Source organism: Homalodisca vitripennis, chromosome 1 (assembly GCF_021130785.1).
Source record: "Homalodisca vitripennis isolate AUS2020 chromosome 1, UT_GWSS_2.1, whole genome shotgun sequence".
NCBI lineage: Eukaryota > Metazoa > Arthropoda > Insecta > Hemiptera > Cicadellidae > Homalodisca > Homalodisca vitripennis.
Window position 1 is genome coordinate 84,471,748 of NC_060207.1, and position 22,450 is coordinate 84,494,197.

Sequence of the window (22,450 nt, forward strand, 5' to 3'; positions counted from 1 at the left end):
CAATCCCTGCCCGACGTAGACTGCGATCGATATCGATCAAGGAAAGTGTATACGCTCTCTCAGGGTCAAGTGGGCTCCTTTCCAAGTGGTCCTCGCAAAGGGTGTCACGGAAGGAATCCCACAGAATTGCTGCAGGAGCACCCATATTACATAGGAGCACGAAGAAGGAAACGAAGTCTCGAAGCGACCATAAACCCAGAAGCCTCTCGCAGCGCTTCGCGGTACTCATCCTCGTCTTCAATCAAGCCGAGCTGACGACAAACCTCCTGGAACGTACGGCAATCAGGACCACCCGCGTGACAGGAGGTCGGAGTAGCCGCGACAAAGGTGTTGACAAGAGGAGCATCCGAAGGTAGTAGAGTTCTCCACGATTAGGCGAGACCCAAAATACCCTACATACCTTCCCTCCACGCTGGCGAGGTGTGACGAAGTGTTTCCCGTCTTGATGTTCATATAACGGTTCGGTTTTCGGTCGTTTGTCATGTACTATGTATTTTTCAAAAAATGTCAGGTAGGTTAAACTGTCAAAAAGTTGAATCAACAGGTCTGTTAAAATACAATAACAAACAACTTGGAGCTTGATCTACTTATCGCGGAGGTGAGATCACCGGGACGAAAACAGACGTGCTGTTTACCCTCAAGATGGACGGGTAGACACTCAACTGTCGGTTCTGACTTTGAGATTGGGAAGTCCAAGAGACGCCAGCATGCGTCGCTTGCACCAACCATTCTCTTAGTCACATAGTGTTCTACCTCGTCCTCTTGTTGCCACAAAAGGAGTGACGGTGACGTTTTGAAGTGATCCACCCTTCATCAGGTATTTGAATAGATACTTGATGACGCGACGGGTAGACGCAAGCTCCAAGTTAATGTGTGCTTCATACTTAAGCAATAGTGCGGCGTTGTATGGAACAACCCACCCATCGTGAACAGTAACAGACCTGTTGCGTGACTTGATCTGACCTGTATTTCTATAGTCCCCGCCTGTACTGAATGAATCCTCTGTCATCTACGTGAGTTGTCTGGCATGAAGGCTTAGGATAGAAACTTTGTGCAGTGACCCTTGACAACGTCCCAGCACAGGAAGTCGGTGCGGTGATCCGTGCCACAAGGACCGTGGATCATATGCTGCAAGACCAACTTCCTGAGTCTTCCACCGGCTTCTTCTTTCCGAGGGGATGTCAGCGCGGATTACAGAGTCGATTTCGTCTGCTTGTACTGGACCGTCTCCGTCAATCTTAAATACAATGTGGGCGTGAGGAAGGCCCCTCATTTGCATCTCGATGACGTAGACGATATAGTTCGTGCAGCCGAACATCGCTCCGCTCCGCAGATCTCGAAGAAGCTCGAGGAGTTTGATCTGGAAGACTCTGCAAGCCGTGCTTGGGTCACTGCGACCACTGCCGTGAGGACACGCTCTCTTGTTTTTCCTCCCAAGTAGCACTGTACGTGAATGTTAGGAAGTACGTTGGTGAACCCAGGCGTGTGACGAGAGCCATCGCGTTCTCGTAATGAATCTTCATATACCTGGGCCCACCAGTGAACGTACTTGGGAGGTAAACTTTGCCAGGCTGTGCCCCACCCTCACCTTGGACGGTCTCGTCTCCTGCTATGTCATCCCGAACCTGCCTTCCTGCCAGACAATCACGTTGAGCATCAAGAAGTTCATTCAGCTGTCCTATCCGCATGGCATTTTGGGCTGAAGACCTTGACTGGGAATATTTTATGAAAACGAAGTCTCTCCTCTTCAAACCTCGCAAACATTTCGACCTGCCACGCTTGAGAAAGACGGCCAAGATAAGAGAAAACGAGGATTCGAGAGCAAGAGACAACGTGAATAGTTATATTGGGAAAGTTTTTTCCCGTTATTATCCAGCATGCCGATGTGCCAACCCAAAGTGCCTTGCGGATAGAGAAGTGGGTACTGGAAGGGCTCCATCAGAGGACTAAAGAGATCGATTGGTAGAAGGTCTTCCAGCCCCCACTTTTCCAGACGGTGAGCCTACGAGGCTCAGTGACTGCGTCATCACAACTAAGCACGGCGTGCACTTCAATACCTCTTTGCCTGTCACCAAGAACATTGCCATGAGTAGCTCGACTTGTCAACTGGAATTCCAGGTGTGTGCGTTGACCGAGGGCTCATTACTCAAACGCCGAAATTCACGAACATGTGGATTCAGTGAATACAAGTGATTGGTAATGGCGTCAGTTATGTCGGCATCAAGCGATCTACTCATGGCCACGTTCCTGCGTTCTTCGCCATCGTCGATATACAGGCGGCACCGGTTTACGAATTGGACGTCACCGCCCTTAGTAACAAACCTTTGGCCCGGGGCGTCCAAGCTGTACACCTGGTGGTACATCCTCCCTTCGATTTTGAAAAATGAGAGGCCACTTGGGTGCCGGTATCCGCCAGAAATTTCGAGGGCACAGAAAGCAAAGAGATCATTGTAGGCACGCGCTCTGTCGAGGAAGCGGCGGTCAGAATAGAAAGGTGCATTTAGAGGGGGTTAACTTTGTGACGTTGTAGACTCCCTCACCGCAAACACCATTTCCTCCTATTCTCTTCTTCTTCGAACAGATGTGCTTGACAGTGAGGGCAGATGAAAACGTCATCATCCCAGAGACTAGTTTTATTCAATCTGTAGCTGTTAACGTCATGTAGTAAAACGCCACTCCAATGTCCCATTGGTCCGTGGGCAACGATGAGTCGAGCAAGTGAAATTTTCAAGTGACGTAGTTCAGCTAGCTTAGGATTAGTATGACGAAAAACCTTGAACTCTTTTGCGACGTGCGTCCGCGTTTTGTTTTGTCGTAGCGAAAAAAACAGCTTCCCTGTGGACCTCAGGATGTTGTTGACTATAACGATGGACAGCATCCCTGTGGACCTCAGCATGCTGTTCATTGTAACGGCGAACAGCATCTCTATTTACTTCAGGATGCTGTTGACTATAACGGCGGACAGCATCTCTGTTGATCTCAGGGTGCTGTTCACTATAAACGGCGTACAGCATCTCTGTTGACCTCAGGATGCTGTTCACTATAACGGCGTACAGCATCTCTGTTGACCTCAGGATACTGGTTGGCTGTAACGACGGACAGCCTCCCTGTGGACTTCAGGATGTTGTTCAAGATATTTACGAAGTGCGTCCACGACTTAGTTTGGGATTCCGGCTGAACATATCTTCTATTCGCCTCCCTCATTTGCTCGTCTCTCGTGGTCTTAAGTAATTTGGGGCGCCCGCGACGTACTTTCTTAGGTCTACCGAAAGATTTAGGTTTTTATTAAACTTTCTACAGGAGATACAGTTACTTTATGGCTCTCTTTTACATTGGGATATTCAAAAATCGTGTCCTTTTAGTGTCTTTCGACATTGTATCGCATGCTTTTGGTTTAATTTCGAATATAGGGGAAATGGTTTGGACTGGTTCACTGTCACTAAGGGCCGGCTGACCAAATTTTAGTCTACTTACAGTGAATTGTCTCACTGACCCATCCAAAGCAGCATTTGACAACAATAACGAGGCCAGTGCAGAATAGTTTTCGCACTGGAAAGAGGCGGGCCAGGTTATTGTTGTCATCGGCCAAATCATAAACTCTGTCCTCGTTCACTGGATGAGGATCAAACAAGTACAGCTGTTTCCTGGGATCGCCAAAAAGCAACTGTAACTGTTTGTCCAGTGAAGAGAAACCCAATGTTTTCAAAATCCTCGGCCAATCAAACCCTCCAAAACATTGGACAGAGATAAAATACAGTCGCCCATATCTCCCACTGCAAGAGGATACAGAGCGTCGTGCACAAAGGAATTTTCTGTAACGGATACGGACTGTTCATGGATGAGAAAATCGGTAGGAAGTTCATCAGCACACAAATACCGGTTTCCACCCATACGATTCTCATCCCGCAATGTTCTATAAATACGATCACCAGCGATGAGAATCGTATCGATGGCCGCAGTAGAAAATTCCAATCTAAGAGTTTTCCAGGCAAGGGCACAAGCAGAAATCGCAGTGCACTGCGAGTTTTTTGCTCGTCGGAAACAACTGCTCGTTCCCTTGATGGAAAGAGCCCTTAGCAACGCAATAAAACGCCATAGTACCGTGAACAAATGAATAATCACAAGACTTATAAGGAAAAAACTAACTTGGAAGACTAATGAAGTAGTGTTCCAACAGTTCACAGCTTCCACAATGTTTTGTATCCGGAAATTTCTCCGTCCCTATCTACGAATTAACGGAAAGATCAGCCTCTGTTTCACACGGCCTAAGGTACTCTGTTACGTACCGTACAGAGCTAGCCGGACTCTGCATTTCAAGATTAGTAGTTAGGGATAGACTGAATTTTACAACGTGAACTGAACTGAACTTTTAACTTTGAAGACGGTTTGTCGCTTAAACCGTTGAAAGATATGATAAAAAGTGACTGGACATTTCTTGTAGGAAATATAATTTGTTTTGGGTGTTCTGCCCTCAGAATTTTGATATAAACCTCTAGTTCGGCCGCTATTTATTATTTACTAGAAGTCTGCACAGTAAAAACAGCAATCCGTCCCTATCTACTAATTTTCATATTATTCTCATTTTCAGGTTAACCGTTAAAGATACGGGGATACGTGATAAGGACCTTTTTTGTAGATCTCCTCATTTTGTAACACACACTGGAAATACATTTGAGCTGATTCTTGATGGTTCGGTCGCAATCGGATCAGGAGTAAAATATTGTTGAAAAATCGAATAAAAATTTTTGTTCAAGCCGCGTTTTGCAGCCAAAAACAATGGAGAGAGAGCGAAAAAGTCACTGGACCTTTTTTGTAGACCTCATTGTTTTCGTATTAAATTGCGATTTTTTTATCTACCCTAACTATAAAACGTTCCGCTGACACAGAGCCCAGAAAACTAAATTCTGAAGTAAAACTTAAAACATCAAAAACTTTAAAACGCGTGTTGCGGCCAAAACCATTGCGGATAGGGCAATATGTTAATTGACCTTTTATGTAGATCTCGTGATTTCCTAAATTCCACAGAAAATTTGTTTTGAGCTACGACCAACCGTTTAGCCGCCATCGAGCCTAAAAGGTAAATTTTTGGGCGAAAAATTTCGAAAAAATTTCACTTAATCGCGTTTTGCAGCCAAACCGATGGAGATAGAGTGGAAAGTCACCAGACCTTTTTTTGTAGAGCACTTCATTCCCCACTAACGACTTTCCCTCAGATTGAAGCTAGCTCCAACGGTTCGCCCGCTATCGGGCCTCAAAGGAAAGCCTGCAAAGGCAAAACAGGGGTCCGTTCGGGAATTCTTTTGAGGGGATCAAAATTAAAAAAAATCGGGTTTTCAGACTTTTCCCGCAGGTTTGAAGATACGAGCGACGTGCGTGCAAAAATTTCACGTTTCCATCACTTCTCGAAACGGACTCTGCATTTCAAATATAGTAGATAGAATAAACTCAGTTTTACGACGTGAACCAAACTTTTTAACTTTGAGGCGTTTTGTCTCTTAAACCGTTGAAGATATGATAAAAAGTGACTGGGACATTTTATGTAGGAAATATGATTTGTTTTGGGTGTTCTGACCTCAGATTTTTGATATGCCCTCTAGTTTTGCCGCAATTTATTACTAACTGAAGGTGTGTACGGTGAAATCACGTATTCTGTCCCTAACTACTATCTTCATAAAATTTCCATTTTCGGGTAAAACCGTTTTAAAAATACATGAAACAATACACATGATCTTATTTGTAGATCTCCCCATTTTCTAACTGAAACTGAAATTAAAGTTCAGCTACCGCCACTCACTCAGCCACTTTCGAGCTCAAATCGTTGTTTGCAACGCGAAGGTCACGGTAATATCATCTACGCGAGCGTTTTCTCGCCCTAACAATAAGAGATAGAACAAAACGTCACTGAACATTTTTTGTAGTTTACTTCATTTACTAACTTTGGATTAACGTTTGGAGCTACGTTGAAAAAGCGACTAGGCCATTATCAGGACCGCAAATAAACTTTTCATGTGAAAAATTACAACATTTTTACATTTGAACGCGTTTTACGGTTAAACCAATATAGATAGGGCCAAAAGACACTCAAACTTTTTTGTAGAGCACTTTATTTCCTAAATCGCATATTGTTATTGTTTTGAGCAAACGTCCTACAGTTTGGCCGCTATCGAGCCCGGAATCTATTTTTTACGTTTAAAATTACACTAACTTTGCTTTAAAACGCGTTTTTTCAGCTAAACCAATAGATATAGGACCAAAAGTTACTGAAATCTTTTTGTAGATCACGCTAATTCCTAATTGTCTTACAAATATATTATGAGCTACGACAAATGGTTTTGCATCTATCGGGCTTGGAAACTAAGCTAGGGGGCAACGGTTCGGCCACTATCGAGCACGAAAAGTTAGTTTTTAAGTGAAATTTTCAATATAATCACGTTTTACGGCTAAATCATGGAAGATAGATTAAAAGGTCACTGGGCCTTTTGTGTAGATCGCATTATTTTGTATTAAAATCAAATTTTTCACCTGGGCTAGACCTAAGATTTTGTCTGAAATAGAGACCAGAAAACAAAATCTCACGTAAAACTCAAAAAATCAAAACTTTAAAACGCGTTATGCGGCCAAACCGTTGAGGATAGGGCAAAATGTTACTGAACTTTTTCTTTAGATCACGTGATTTCCTAAATCTCAGTCAAAATTTGTTTTGAGCTACGACCAACCGTTTAGCCGCTATCAAGGCCGGAATGTAAATGTGTAGGCGAAAAATTTTCCAATATTTTCACTTAATCGCGTTTTGCGGTCAAAACTAATGGAGATATAGTAAAAAGTCACTGGACCTTTTTTGTAGATCATATTTATTTCCTAAATCGAACCTTTGTTTTATTTTGACCTCCGACCAATTGTTTCTCCGCTATCGACCTCAAAAACAAACTTTTCACGTAAATATTACAAAAAAATTGCACATAATCACGTTTTTCGGCCAAACCAATAGAGATAGGGCAAAAAAGTCACTGGACCTTTTCTGTAGATCGCGCAATTTGCTAATTTGATGGGTCAATCAGATTTGAGCTACGACCAACGGTTCGGCCGCTATCGGGGCTCGAAACTTTATTTTAAGCGAAAAAATCTCTGGAATGTCAAATGTTCGAGCGTTTTGTCGCTTAACCATGGAAGATAGAGCAAAAAGTCACTGACCTTTTTTGTAGTTCATTTCATTCCTGATTATGAATTTTCCGTCAGATCCGAGCTAGCTCCAACGGTTCGCCCGCTATCGGGCTTTACAAAAAAGGCCTGCAGGGGTGAAAAATGCGTGAATTTTTCTCGAATTTTTTTGAGGGCTTTAAAAGTAAAAAAGTCCGGTTTTCAGACTTTTCCTCCGGATCATATTGTGAAAGGTACCTGCGTGCCAAATTTGAAGTTTCCAGCACTTCTAGAAGTATGTTAGAATTTGTATCTATATATCAGTGAGTGAGTGAGTGAGTCAGTCAGTTTCACATGCGGCTGTATTTATATATAGGACTCGCCTTTGGCTCGCTGGGGGCTACGCCCCCAGGCCCCCATAATGATCTTGATTTTTTTAAGTATAAGCATAATAAAAACCGACCTTAAGGCAGTATTTTAGGTTAAACAGTTGGTTTAAATACATCAGGAGATTATTCAGTCATGCCAGAAAATTGCCGAGGGTTAATATTACGGGGGTTAAGAAATCAGGGGGTTTAAGTTACTCAAGAGATTATCTGGTCATAGCAGAAAATTCCGCGGGGGTTAATGTTACCGTGGTTTAGGACATCAGGGGGTTTAATTTACTGATTAGTTTATCTATTTATGCCAGGAAATTCTCTGGGAGGGGGTTAATGTTACCGTAGGTTAAGACATCTCAGGGGGTTTCATTTACTCAGGATTTTATCTAGTAAAGAATGGAAAAATTCCCTGGGAGGGGGTTTAATGTTACCGGGGGTTAAGAACATCAGGAGGTTTAGTTTACTCTGGAGGTTATCTGGTCATACTAGAAAAATTCCGGGGGGGGGGGGGGGGATGTTACCGGGGGTTAATGACACATGGGCCTATTTTAGAAGGTGTTGTGTCTGTAAACATAATAAAAATTCACTTTGTCCCTATCTACTATTGACGCTTAGCTAACGTTCAGCCAATATCTAATGTGGGGTGTAATCACTCGTTAACTGGATTAGCGGGGTATTCGGGGAAAGTTTATGTCTGAGCATCAGATTAGGGATCTTGGGGTTAAAAGAAGACACCCATTTTATCGAATTTTCCAGATTTAACCAAAGTTTTGGACTTTAAGGGCATTTTGCGGGCCAAACCGTTAGAGATACGAGAAAAAGTGACTGGACCTTTCTTGTCGAAAATTTGATTTTGTCTTTCGATTATGCCATCAGATTTAAGCTACGACCTATAATTTAGGCAGTACAGAGCTTAGGACAAAAGACTGCACTGGGCAGTTTAAAAATATCACGTAAAACATAAAAATCAATACTTTTAAAACGCGTTATGCGGCCAAACCGTTGAGGATAGGGCAAAATGTTACTGGGCCTTTTTTGTAGATCACATTATTTGCTAAATCCTGGTGAAAATTTGTTTTGAGCTACGACCAACCGTTTAGCCGCTATCAAGCCCGGAATGTAAATTTGTAGGCGAAAATTTCCAAATCTTTTCATTTAATCGCATTTTGCGGCCAAACTAATGGAGATAGAGTAAAAAGTCACTAGAACTTTTATGTAGATCACTTCATTTCCTATATCTAACCTTTGTTTTATTTTGCCCTCCGACCAACAGTTTCGCCGCTATCGACCTCAAAAACAAACTTTTCACGTAAATATTACAAAAGAAATTGCACATAATCACGTTTTTCGGCCAAACCAATAGAGATAAAGCAAAAAGTCACTAAACCTTTTCTGTAGATCGCGCAATTTGCTAATTTGATGGTTCAAACAGATTTGAGCTACGACCAAACGGTTCGGCCGCTATCGGGCTCTAAATATTATTTTTATCGAAAAAATCTCTGGAATTTCAAATGTTCGAGCGTTTTGTCGCTTAACCATGGAAGATAGAGCAAAAAGTCACTGGACCTTTTTTGTAGTTCACCTCATTCCTGATTATGAATTTTTCGTCAGATCCGAGCTAGCTCCAACGGTTCGCCCGCTATCGGGCTTACAAAAAAGGCCTGCAAGGGTGAAAAATGCATGAATTTTTCTCGAATTTTTTTGAGGGGTTTAAAAGTAAAAAAGTCCGGTTTTCAGACTTTTCCTCCGGGTCATATTGTGAAAGGTACCTGCGTGCCAAATTTCTAGTTTCCAGCACTTCTAGAACTATGTTAGAATTTGTATCTATCCATCAGTCAGTGAGTGAGTTACACATGCGGCTGTATAAGTATTTAGACTCGCCTTCGGCTCGCTGGGGGCTACGCCCCCAGGCCCCCAAAGTAAGTGCCTTAAATTCGGGGATAAGATTGATTTGATTATTGGTAAAATTTGGACATGAGGTCATGCCAGGAAATTTCCCTGGGGGGGTTTAAAATTACCAGGGGGTTAACACATCAGGGCGTTTAATTTACTCAGGAGGTTATCTGGTCATACCAGGAAATCCCGGGGGGGGGGTAATGTTATCGGGGGTTAATGAAACACACCAGGCCCCCTTTCGGGTGTTGGCAAAATTCGGAGATAAGCGGAATTCGGAATAGTATTAGACTTATTTTAATTGAATTTTCCAGTTTTAATCAAAGTTTTGACTTTGAGGCCACTTTGTGGCTTAACCGTTAGAGATACGAGAAAAAGTGACTGGACCTTTCTTGTCGGAAATTTAATTTTATCTCGATTTAATTTAATTTCGATTCCGTCGTCAGATTTTTAGCTGCGAACTTTGGTTTAGCCAGGAATGAGCTCGGAAGAAAAGTTTGCACAGGTCAGCTATCGTGAATTGTTTATTATAAACGTAATAAAAACAGACCTTAAAAGGCAGTATTTTAAGTTGAACAGTTTGGGTTTAATATCATCAGGAGATTATCTAGTCAAGCCAGGAAATCCTCGGAGGGGAGGGGGGTTAATGTTACCGGGGGCTAATGACACACCTGTCCCTATTTTAGACGGTGTTGTGTCTGTGAACAAAATAAAAAATTTATTCTGTCCCTATCTACTATTGACGCATAGCTAACGCTCAGCCAACTTATTATGTGGGGTTGTATTCACTCGTTAACCTAGCAAAGCCTGAATCCTGATTGAATTACACAAATATTAGTCACATATAAGCCTAATATATATTTTAAAACTCCAAAAAATTTCCAATTCACGACAAAATATTTTTGCTATTTTATCGCGTTTTTCAGGCTTATTAAAGTACATACAGCAAAAAGTTACTGAACGTTTTTTTGTAGAACACGTCGTTTACTAAAACTTATTAAGTCTCATTTTTTGAGCTACGACCAACCGTTTAGTAGCCGCTATCAAGCCCGGAATGTAAATTTGTAGGCGAAAATTTCAAATATTTTCACTTAATCGCGTTTTGCGGTCAAAACTAATGGAGATATAGTAAAAAGTCACTCAACCCTTTTTGTAGATCATATTTATTTCCTAAATCTAACCTTTGTTTTATTTTGACTTCCGACCAATGGTTTTGCCGCTATCGACACCCAAAAAACAAAATGTTCACGTAAATATTACAAATAAATTGCACATAACCACGTTTTTCGGCCAAACCAATGCAGATAGGGGCAAAAAGTCACTGGACCTTTTTCTGTAGATCACATAATTTGCTAATTTGATGGGTCAATCAGATTTGAGCTTATAACCTACCGTTCGGCCGCTATCGGGCTCGAAACTTTATTTTAAGCGAAAAAAAAATTTTTCTGGAATGTCAAATGTTCGAGCGTTTTTGTCGCTTAACCATGGAAGATAGAGCAAAAAGTCACTGGACTTTTTTTTGTAGTTCATTTCATTCCTGATTATGAATTTTTCGTCAGATTCCGAGCTAGCTCTAACGGTTCGCCCGCTAGCGGGCTTACAAGAAATGCCTGCAGGGGCAAAGAATGCGCGATTTTTCGGGAATTTTTTTTGAGGGGTTTAGAAGTAAAAAAGTCCGATTTTCAGACTTTTCCTCCGGGTCATATTGTGAAAGGTACCTGCATGCCAAATTTCAAGTTTCTAGCACTTCTAGAAACTATGTTAGAATTAGTATCTATACATCAGTCAGTGAGTGAGTGAGTGAGTTACACATGCGGCTGTATATTATATGGGACTCGCCTTCGGCTCGCTGGGGGCTACGCCCCCAGGCCCCCAAAGTAAACGCTTGCAAATTCGGGGATAAGCGGAATTCGGTGACTGGTTAAGTCCGGACATTAAGTAAATGACAAGGGATTTAAAAATTGACCTTTTTCATAGATTTTTTTCCGGATTCGTAAAAACTTTTGACCTTTGAGGGCATTTTGCGGTTTAAAACCGTTAGAGATACGACAAAAAGTGACTGGACCTTTTTGTTGGAAATTTAATTTTGTCTTTCGATTGTGCCCTCAGATCTGATCTACGACCTATGGTTTAGCCAGAAATGAGCTCGGGAGAAAAGTCTGCACGGGTCAGCTATCTTGAATTGTTTTAGTATAAACATAATAAAAACCGACCTCAAGGCAGTATTTTAAGTCGAACAGGGGGTTTAATATCACCAGGAGACTATCTAGTCAAGGCGAGAAATTCCCTGGGTGGGTGATTAATGTTAAGGAGGTTAAGACAAGAGGGGGTTTAATTTCGTCAGGATATTGTCTGGTCATATGAACAAATTCCCAGGGGGGGTTAACGTTACCGGGGGATAAGTCTCCAGGGGGTTATCTGGTCATACCAGGATCTTCCCAGGGGGGGGGGGGGGGGGTTTTTAAGAGATTTGGTGACTGGTAAAATTCGGACATGAGGTCATGGCAGGAAATTCCCTGGGGGGGTTTAATGTTACCAGGGGGGTTAACACATCAGGGGGTTGAATGTACAGGAGGTTATCAGGTCATACCAGGAAATCCCCGGGGGGGGGTTAATATTACCGGGGGTTAATGACACACTTGGGCCTTTTTTAGAGGGTATTGTGTCTGTGAACATAATAAATATTCCTCTGTCCCTATCTACTATTGACGCTTAGCTAACGCTCAGCCAACTCCCGAAGTCACTGAACCTTTTCTGTAGATCCACGTGATTTCCTAAATCCCGTTTAAAATTTGTTTTGAGTTACGACCAAACCGTTTTAGAGAGGCCGCTATCAAGCCCGGAATGTAAATTTTTAGGCGAAAATGTCCAATATTTTCACTTAATCGCGTTTTGCGGTCAAACTAAGGGAAATATAGTAAAAAGTCACTGGACCTTTTTTTGTAGGTCATCTTATTTCCTAAATAAAACGTTAGTCTTATTTTGACCTCCGACCAATGGTTTCGCCGCTATCGACCCCAAAAACAAAAAGTTTCGCGTAAAAGTTACAACAAAATTGTACATAATCACGTTTTTCGGCCAAACCAATCGAGATAGGGCAAAAGATTACTGGACCTTTTCTGTAGATCGCGCAATTTGCTAATTTGATGGGTCAATCAGATTTGAGCTACGACCAACGGTTCGGCCGCTATCGGGCTTGAAACATTATTTTTATCGAAAAAATCTCTGGAATTTCAAATGTTCGAGCGTTTTGTCGCTTAACCATGGAAGATAGAGCAAAAAGTCATAAGACCTTTTTTGTAGTTCACTTCATTCCTGACCATGAATTTTCCGTCAGATCCGAGCTAGCTCCAACGGTTCGCCCGCTATCGGGCTTACAAAAAATGCCTGCAGGGGTGAAGGAATGCGCGATTTTTTGGGAATTTTTTTGAGGGGTTGAAAATGAAAAATTCTCACTTTTCGGGATTTTCCTGGTGGTTACCACGTGGAAAGCTATCTGTGTACCAAATTTCAAGTCTCTAACTCATCTGGAAGTAGGTTAGAATTAGTATACGTGAGTCAGTCAGTCAGTTACACATGCGGTTGTATATATATTAGACTCGCCTTCGGCTCGCTGGGGGCTACGCCCCCAGGCCCCCTTTCGGGTATTAGCCAAATTCGGGGATAAGAATGATTTGGTGATAGGTAAAATTCGGACATTATGTCATACCAGGAAATTCCCAGGGGGAGGTTGTAACTTTACCAGGGGTTAAGACATCAGGGGGTTATCTGGTCATACCAGGAACTTCCCAAGGGGGGTTTAAGAGATTTGGTTATAGGTAAAAATTCAGACATGAGGACATGCCAGAAAATTCCCTGGGGGGGTTGTAACGTTTACCGGGGGTTAAGGCATCAGGGGGTGATCTGGTCATAACATGAACTTCCCAAGGGGGGTGAAGAGATTTGGTGATTGGTAAAATTCGGACGTGAGGTCATGCCAGGAAATTGCCTAGGGGGGGGTTAAATGTTACCGCGGGGGAGTTTAACACATCAGGAGGTTTAATTTACTCAGGAGGTTATCTGGTCATACCATGAAGTCGCCTGAGGGGGGTAAATGTTACCGGGGTTAATGACACACGTGTGCCAATTTTACAGGGTTGCTCAGGAGTTAATATAGCCATGCAAGGAAATTCCCAGAGGGTAATGTTACCGGGGAAAAATGTTATGTCCGAGCTTAAGATTACTGGTTTGGGAGTGAAAAATTGACCAACTTTAATCTACTTTTCCAGATTAATTCAAACTTTTGACTTCAAAGGCATTTTTGTGGCTTAACCGTTAGAGATACGACAAAAAGTGACTAGAACTTTCTTGTCGGAAATTTGATTTTGTCTTTAGATTATGCCATCAGATTTAAGCTACGACCTATAATTTAGGCAGTACAGAGCTTAGGGACAAAAGGCTGCACTGGGCAGTTTAAAAATATCGCGTAAAACTTAAAAAAATCAATACTTTAAAACGCGTTATGCAGCCAAACCGTTGAGGATAGGGCAAAATGTTACTGAACATTTTTTGTAGATCACGCAATTTTCTTAAATCGTTTTAAAAAATTTGTTTTGAGCTACGACCAACCGTTTAGCAGGGCCGCTATCGAGCCCGAAAGGTAAATTTTTAGGCGAAAATTTCCAAATATTTTCACTTAATCACGTTTTGCGGCCAAACCAATGGAGATAGAGTAAAGAGTTACTGGCACATTTTTGTAGATTACCTCATTTCCTAACTCCAACGTCTGTCTTATTTCGACCTCCGTCCAATGGTTTCGCCGCTATCGAGCCCGAAAACAAAAGTTTCACGTAAAAATTACAAAACAATTGCACATAATCACGTTTTTCGGCCGAACCACTGGAGATAGAGCAAAAAGTTACTGGACCTTTTCTGTAGATCGCGCAATTTGCTAATTTGATGGGTCAATCAGATTTGAGCTACGACATACCGTTCGGCCACTATCAGGCTCGAAACTTTATTTTAAGCAAAAAAATCTCTGGAATGTCAAACATTCCCGCGTTTTGTCGCTTAACCACACGAGATAGGACAAAAAGTCACTGGACCTTTTTTGTAGTTCACTTCATTCCTGACTAACGATTTTTCGTCAGATCGAAGCTAGCTCCAACGGTTCGCCCGCTATCAGGCTTACAAGAAATGCCTGCAGGGGTAAAGAATGCGCGATTTTTTAGGAATTTTTTTGAGGGGTTTAAAAGTAAAAAAGTCCGGTTTTCAGACTTTTCCTCCGGGTCATATTGTGAAAGGTACCTGCGTGCCAAATTTCAAGTTTCCAGCACTTCTAGAACTATGTTAGAATTTGTATACATATATCAGTCAGTCAGTTTCACATGCGGCTGTATAGTATATTAGATAAACAAGCTAGCACTGAGCTCGAAAAGGCGATAAAATAATTGTTCTATAAAATAAGATTGATACAATACCGTATGGTTATAAAAAATAAACAAAATCTGACATATTATATGAAATTAAATAAACTGTTTAAAAAAATTAAAAATAACCTTTGCTAACGCTCAGCCAATTCGCGATGTGCTCTATTAGCCACTTACACTAGTCACTGGTTTACGAATTAATATAAATTCCATATGAAACTGTTATTAATTGTACCAATTCTATTCGGAAAAAAATAAAAAACCCTTAATATTGCCAAATTCACAAAAAAGATTTTGCCATTGAGAGCGTATAACAGGCTTACGGAAAGGTATAGGACAAAAAGCTACTGAACCTTTTTTTGTAGATCCTATTAATGGATATTTAATAAAGTGTTTAAGTTTAAGCTAGGATAAACGGGTTAACCAATATCGTCTCCAGTAAAAACATTTCCACGTCAAAATGACAAAATATTAGCATTTATTGGCCAAACCGATAGAGATAGGGCAAAAAGTCACTGGACCTTTTTTGTAGATCGTCTTATTTTGTATTAAAATCCGCTTTTTAATTTACCCTAACTTTAAAGATTTTGCCGATATAGAACCCAGAAACAAAATTATGAAGTAAAACTTGAAAAAGCGACACATTTAAATGCGTTTTCCGGCCAAACCATTAAGGATAGGGTAAAATGTTACTGGACCTTTTTTGTAGATCGCGCCGTTTCCTAAATCCCATTGAAAATTTGTTTTGAGCTGCGACCAACGGTTCGCCGGCTATCGAGCCTGGAAGGTAAATGATTAAGTGAAAATTGCGAAAATTTTTACACATAATAGCGTTTTGCGGCCAAACCAATAGAGATAGAGCAAAAATCCACTTGACCTTTTTTGTAGATCACTCCATTCCCGACTAACGATTTTTTCTCAGATCCGAGCTAGCTCTAACGGTTCGCCCGCTATCGGGCTTCAAAGAAAAGCCTGCAAGAGTGAAAAGTGCGAAAGTTTGCCAATTTTTTTGAGGGGTTTAAAAGTAAAAATATCCGGTTTTCAGACTTTTTTCCCGGTGGTTTGAAGGTTAAAAGCTACGTGCGTTCAAAATTTGGTGTTTCCAGCACTTCTAGAAGTGGGTTAGAATTTCGTATACCCTATCAGTCAGTGAGTTACATATGCGGCTGTATATATTAGGGACTCGCCTTCGGCTCGCTGGGGGCTACGCCCCCAGGCCCCCAAAGTAAGTGCCTTAAAATTCGGGGATATGATTGATTTGGTGATAGGTAAAATTCGGACATGATGTCATGCCAGGAAAATTCGCAGGGAGGGGGTTAACGTTACCTGGGGATAAGACGTCAGGGGGTTATCTGGTCATACCAGGAACTTCCCAGGGGGGGGTTAAGTGATTGGTAAAATTCGGACATGAGATCATGCCAGGAAATTCCCCTGGGGGGGGGTTAATGCTACCGGGGGTTAATACATCAGGGGGTTTAATTTTCTCAGTTGGTTATTTGGTCATAACAGAAAATTGCGCGGGGTGGGTTAATGTTACCGGGGGTTAACGACACACACCAGGCTCCCTTTCGGGTGTTGGCCAAATTCGGGGATAAGCGGAATTCGGAATTATCTTGGAACCTATGTTATTTAATTTTTCAGTTTTAATCAAAGTTTTGACTTTAACGGCGTTTTACGGGGTTAACCGTTAGAGATACGAGAAAAAGTAACTGGACCTTTCCTGTCGGAAATTTAATTCTATCTTTCGATTGTGCCCTCAGATTCGATCTACGACCTACCGTTCAACCACTATCAGGCAGAATGTTAAAGGGGGTTAAGACATCAGGGGATTTAATTTAGTCAGGATATTACCTGGTCATATGAACAAATTCCCGGGGGGGTTAATGTTACAAGGGGTTAATGACACACGTTGGCCTATTTTAGAGGGTGTTGTGTCCTGTGTACATAATAAAAAACACTCTGTCCCTATCTACTATTGAAGCTTCACTAACGCTCAGCCAAATCCCGATGTGGAGGGGGGTTTTAGTCACTCGTTAACGTAGTAATACAAGGTCAAGCTAGAACCAACATGAAGCGCACTAATTATAGTTGAAAAATTTTAAAACACCTAAAAGTAAAGACGAAGAATTTGTCATTTGGAGCATTTATCAGGCTTACCGAAAGATAAACGATAGAAAGCTGCTGAACCTTTTTTTTAGATCCTATGAATAGCTAGTTAAAAAAAATTTTACATTTAAGCTAGGGCTAACGGTTCGGCCAATATCGAGCCCAGAAATTAAGTTTTTGAGTGAAATTTTCAACATAATCACGTTTTACGGCTAAACTATGGAAGATACAGTAAAATGTCACTGAACCTTTTTTGTAGACCACATTGTTTCGTATTAAAATTTGATTTTTATTGTACCCTAACTTCAAAGGTCCCGCTAACACAGAGCCCAGAAAACAATATCTCACGTAAAAACGTAAAAAATCTATACTTTAAAACGCGTTACGCGGCCAAACCGTTGATGATAGGGCAAAATGTTACTGAACCTTTTTTGTAGATCACGTAATTTCCTAAATTTCATTGAAAATTTGTTTTGAGATACGACCAATAGTTTAGCCGCTATCAAGCCCGAAAGGTAAATTTTTTAGGCGAAAATTTCAAAATATTTGAATGTAATCGCGTTTTTCGGCCAAAACTAATTGAGATAGAGCAAAAGGTCACTGGACCTTTTTTGTAGTTCACTTCATTCCTGACCATGAATTTTTCGTCAGATCGAAGCTAGCTCCAATGGTTCGCCCGCTATCGGGCTTCAAAGAAAAGCCTGCAAGGGCAAAAAGGGGTCACTTCGCGAATTTTTTTGGGGGGTACAAAATTAAAAAATTCCGGTTTTCAGACTTTTCCTGGTGGTTTGACGATTCCAGCTACGTGTGTGCCAAAGTTGGTGTTTCCAGCACTTCTAGAAGTGGGTTAGAATTTGTATCGCCTATCAGTGAGTGAGTCAGTCAGTTACACATGCGGCTGTATATATATGGGATAACCGTTAGATACGAGAAAAAGTGACTGGACCTTTCTTGTCGAAAATTTAATTTTCTCTTTCGATTGTGCCCTCAGATCTGATCTACGACCTATGGTTTAGCCAGAAATGAGCTCGGGAGAAAAGTCTGCACGGGTCAGCTATCTTGAATTGTTTAGTATAAATATAATAAAAACCGACCTCAAGGCAGTATTTTAAGTCGAACAGGGGGTTTAATATCGCCAGGAGACTATCTAGTCAAGGCGAGAAATTCCCCTGGGTGGGTGATTAATGTTAAGGAGGTTAAGACAAGAGGGGGTTTAATTTCGTCAGGATATTGTCTGGTCATATGAACAAATTCCCAGGGGGGGTTAACGTTACCGGGGGATAAGTCTCCAGGGGGTTATCTGGTCATACCAAGATCTTCCCAGGGGGGGGGTTAAGAGATTTGGTGACTAGTAAAATTCGGACATGAGGTCATGGCAGGAAATTCCCTGGGGGGGTTTAATGTTACCAGGGGGGTTAACACATCAGGGGGTTGAATGTACAGGAGGTTATCAGGTCATACCAGGAAATCCCCGGGGGGGGTTAATATTACCGGGGGTTAATGACACACTTGGGCCTTTTTTAGAGGGTATTGTGTCTGTGAACATAATAAATATTCCTCTGTCCCTATCTACTATTGACGCTTAGCTAACGCTCAGCCAACTCCCGAAGTCACTGAACCTTTTCTGTAGATCACGTGATTTCCTAAAATCCCGTTTAAAATTTTTTTTTAGAGTTACGACCAACCGTTTTAGCCGCTATCAAGCCCGGAATGTAATGTAAATTTTTAGGCGAAAATGTCCAATTATTTTCACTTAATCGCGTTTTTGCGGTCAAACTAAGGGAAATATAGTAAAAAGTCACTGGACCTTTTTTGTAGGTCATCTTATTTCCTAAATAAAACGTTAGTCTTATTTTGACCTCCGACCAATGGGTTTCGCCGCTATCGACCCCAAAAACAAAAGTTTCGCGTAAAAGTTACAACAAAATTGTACATAATCACGTTTTTCGGCCAAACCAATCGAGATAGGGCAAAAGATTACTGGACCTTTTCTGTAGATCGCGCAATTTGCTAATTTGATGGGTCAATCAGATTTGAGCTACGACCAACGGTTCGGCCGCTATCGGGCTTGAAACATTATTTTTATCGAAAAAATCTCTGGAATTTCAAATGTTCGAGCGTTTTGTCGCTTAACCATGGAAGATAGAGCAAAAAGTCATAAGACCTTTTTTGTAGTTCACTTCATTCCTGACCATGAATTTTCCGTCAGATCCGAGCTAGCTCCAACGGTTCGCCCGCTATCGGGCTTACAAAAAATGCCTGCAGGGGTGAAGAATGCGCGATTTTTTGGGAATTTTTTTGAGGGGTTGGAAAATGAAAAATTCTCACTTTTCGGGATTTTTCCTGGTGGTTACACGTGGAAAGCTATCTGTGTACCAAATTTCAAGTCTCTAACTCATCTGGAAGTAGGTTAGAATTAGTATACGTGAGTCAGTCAGTCAGTTACACATGCGGTTGTATATATATTAGATTACCAGTAATCACGCCGCAATATTTTACATAGTTGATGGATAGAACGAATTGTTAATTTATAATGGTTATTTTTGACGCTGTTATAGAATGTTTTTATTGTCTTCAGCTTTTATCAGAATGAAAAGATACAACTGAGAGGATAATAAATTCTGTAGGGAATACTATAGTTTTATATAGATTATGAACCATGGAGTTTCGGGTCTAATACCAAAATTTTATTCCTTCATTATTTACGGAGTATTACAAGACACTTCTACCTTTTCTTACCAATGGTATTGGTAAGAAAAAATTGAATAAAAAAAATCTAGTAATAAAACGAAATATGTAGATTTGGTAATATTCTAATTTAAGGTGTATGTATTATTACTGCACAGGAACCCAAAGATTAGATTAAAGATAATATAAACGTTTGACGAACTAACGAAGACCAACCAGAGGTTGCCAGTACGGCGTTGCTCCACCAATAGTGGTATTAGGTCCTACTGTCGCCGGATTAATTAATGGACTAATAACTAATAACTTAGAAGAGAGCTTTGACATATTTAGCTATTTTTAGTTTGATATATTTGATTAATATTTTATTTCTTGCCAAAGGAACTTTTAAATTTACCAGTTTGTCAATTCTTTGTGGAAAATAGAGTGATGAAAATTGTGAAACGTTGAACTTATTAATTTTGCCAGTTTTAAAATAAATCCATTGTTTTTATTTAGAAGTGTGATTTTTATTTTAGACAAACCAGATAATATTTAAAACAATTTAGTAATAAACTGTACTAAATATTCACTCGGTGCATACTAATAAAAAAATATTAGTATGCAGTGTATTCTATATCTCTTAGGCTACAATATAGTTATCTGTTTTAATGCTACTGTTTTTCGAAATGCGCATTTTATTGTACTGAGCATTTTAGTGAGTTTATATTTTGTATACGGGTCTAAACATATTTTCTTTTTCATAGAAAAATGATGACATTTTCTGTTAAAGTTATTGTGTTACGCGTAATAGACGAAATGATACATTAGGCAATGTTATAATCTGATAGTTTAAAGTTTGTTTATATTTTTTGTGTAATGTAAGTTGCAATGTATAATCATACGTAAAAAATATAAGGTGAGAGGAAATAATACAGCCAAACTACATAAATTTACTCACACACACGTGTGCACGGCCACATACGAAATATAAATATCTTTTAGTAGTTATAAATTAATGTAGTTAGCGTTTTATTATGTGTACAATAACTTTGGAAATGTGTTAAAACATTATTATATATATAGTTTATTATAAATTTTACTTAAACAAATTCAAATTTCTGATTTCAGCAGCGAAAATTAAATAAAAATACGAGCCTATTTCAAATTGCATCACCTTAGTGAACGATGCACCCATGCCATAACACACACGGACACCCATGCACCCATGCCATTGGACACAGGCCTGCGTTTTGACCAACGTTGATGTAATATACCTAGTATTTATTACCAAAAGTTCAGCTAGTACTAACATTGGGGACCTGAAGAATAACACAACATTACCTTCCCATGTTCTTTAACACAGTATGTTATTTAAAATAAAATTATAATAGACAATCTCAATCAGAACTCTCTTCAATTACACAGCTCAGTGAAAAATAAAACTCTAAAATATGTAAAATATTTAATGCCTTCTGTTTACTAGAGTTTAATTTACTGCATATTTTAGTCAAAAGGCACTTGTGTCATAAATATATTAATTCTGTATTTATAGAGAGCAATTTCTGTGTAGTATTCATTATCGCCCGTGTATTGCTCGGCAACTGAAGTGGAAAATCGCACATGTTAATTTAATTAGTTCCGTGAAGTGCGTGTTATTATATTGAATAAGCAGTCAAAGTGAAAGGTAAATGTCAGGTAATAAAGAGGCCTACGTTACAGTATTATAATTAATAACTCGCCTTCGGCTCGCTGGGGGCTACGCCCCCAGGCCCCCATGATGTACGCTTGCAAATTCGGGGATAAGAGCAATTTGGTGATTGGTAAAATTCGGACATGAGGTCGTGCCAGGAAATTCCCTGGGGGGTTTAACGTTACCAGGGGTTAAGACATCAGGGGGTTATCTGGTTATACCAGGAACTTCCCAAGGGGGGTTAAGAGATATGGTGAGTGGTAAAATTCAGACATGAGGTCATGCCAGGAAATTCCCTGGGGGGGTTTAAAGTTACCAGGGGGGTTAACACATCAGGGCGTTTAATTTACTCAGGAGGTTATCTGGGTCATACCAGGAAATCCCGGGGGGGGAGTAATGTTATCGGGGGTTAATGAAACACACCAGGCTCCCTTTTCGGGTGTTGGCCAGATTCGGGGGATAAGCGGAATTCGGAATTAAATTGGACCCATTTTATTGAATATTTCAGTTTTAATCAAAGTTTTGACTTTAATGGCATTTTACGGGTTAACCGTTAGAGATACGACAAAAAGTGACTGGACCTTTCTTGTCGGAAATTTAATTCGATTGTGAGCTCAGATTCGAGCTACAAGCTCTGGTATACGAGGTACAGAGCGTGATAGGAAAGTCTGCACCGGTCAACTATTGTACATTGTTGAGTGTACATATAATAAAAACCTACCCTAAGTCAATATTTTTAAGTTGTTTAGAGGGTTTAATTTGCTCATGAGTTCATATAGTCATGCCAGGAAATTCCCAGGGGGGTTACCATTACCTGGGTTAGGTCCCCAGGGGGTTAAATTTACTCAGGAGGTTATCTGGTCATACAAGGAAATTCCAGGGGGGTTAATGTTACCGAGGGTTAAGACATCTCGGGGTTTAATTTACTCAGGGAGGTTATCTGGTCATAACAGGAAATTCCCGGGGGGGAGTTAAGAGATTTGGTGATTGGTAAAATTCGGACATGAGGTCATGCCTGGAAATTCCCTAGGGGGGGTTTAATGTTACCAGGGGTTAAGACATCAGGGGGTTTAATTTACTCAGGATAATTTCTGGTCATATGAATAAATTCCCGGGGGGGGGGGGGTTAATGTTACAAGGGGTTAATGACACACGTGGGCCTATTTTAG